Below are 988 nucleotides of genomic sequence, written 5' to 3'. Positions count from 1 at the left end.
TAAGGGGTTTGAAATATTTTTAGTAATTCATTTTTTAAAATGACATATTGCCTCTACTTTTTAGCATTTTTTTGATTTCGTTGGGGATCAAAATGCATATCCTAATCAGAATTAGTATTTTACCCTTTCACATAAAACATAAAATTCTTATAAGAACATAGGTCCATTTATCCCCACTGATTGTTCTGTTATTTTCATGTCTAGTTCCATAAATATTTTATAACATAAAATATAAAAACCTTTGAAAACCAAGTTGTTTTTTACAGAAATTAAGAGGAAAAAGGTAGTATTTTATATTTAACCATGTAGTAACTCTTTCTGGTGTTTTTATTCCTTCTTGGAGATTTGAAATTCCATCTGATATGGTTGTCCATTATCCTGAAAATGGTATTCTTGTAACTAATTCACTCACCTTTTGCTTATCTGAAAATGTCTTCATTTTATCTTCATTTATAACAAATGTCTTCACCCCATAAAGAATTCTATCATTTCAGAACCATGTGTCCTCCATTGTTTCTGATGAGAATATCACAATTTTGTACAAATTTTCTCCCTTTCTAGTATGGCTTCTATTCTGTTTTCAAGATTTTCTCCATACTCTAGTTTTCATCAGTGTTTCTCTGATGTCCTTAGTTTTAATTTTACTTGTATTTGTTTTAAATTTGCTGCATACTGACATTTTTCACCAAAGTTTGGATGTTTTCAGGTGCATTTTCTGATACGCTTTTTATTTTAGAGGAATTTGAGATTTACAAAGTAATTTGAAGTTAGTACAAAGAGCTCCCATATGTCACACACCTTGTTTCCCCTATTATTAACAACTTACCCTGGTATGGTACATTTGCTACAATTAATGAACCAATTATTGATGCATTATTATACCTGAAACAAAATTTGGATTTATTTAGTTTTTACATAATGTCATTATCTGCTTCTGGCAGATAATGTTTCACATTTAGTCATCATGTTTCTTTAAGTTTTTCTTGGC

Source organism: Crocuta crocuta, unplaced genomic scaffold (assembly GCF_008692635.1).
Source record: "Crocuta crocuta isolate KB4526 unplaced genomic scaffold, BGI_CrCroc_1.0 scaffold633, whole genome shotgun sequence".
In the NCBI taxonomy this organism is placed as follows: Eukaryota; Metazoa; Chordata; class Mammalia; order Carnivora; family Hyaenidae; genus Crocuta; species Crocuta crocuta.
Note: the sequence above shows the minus strand (reverse complement) of the source record.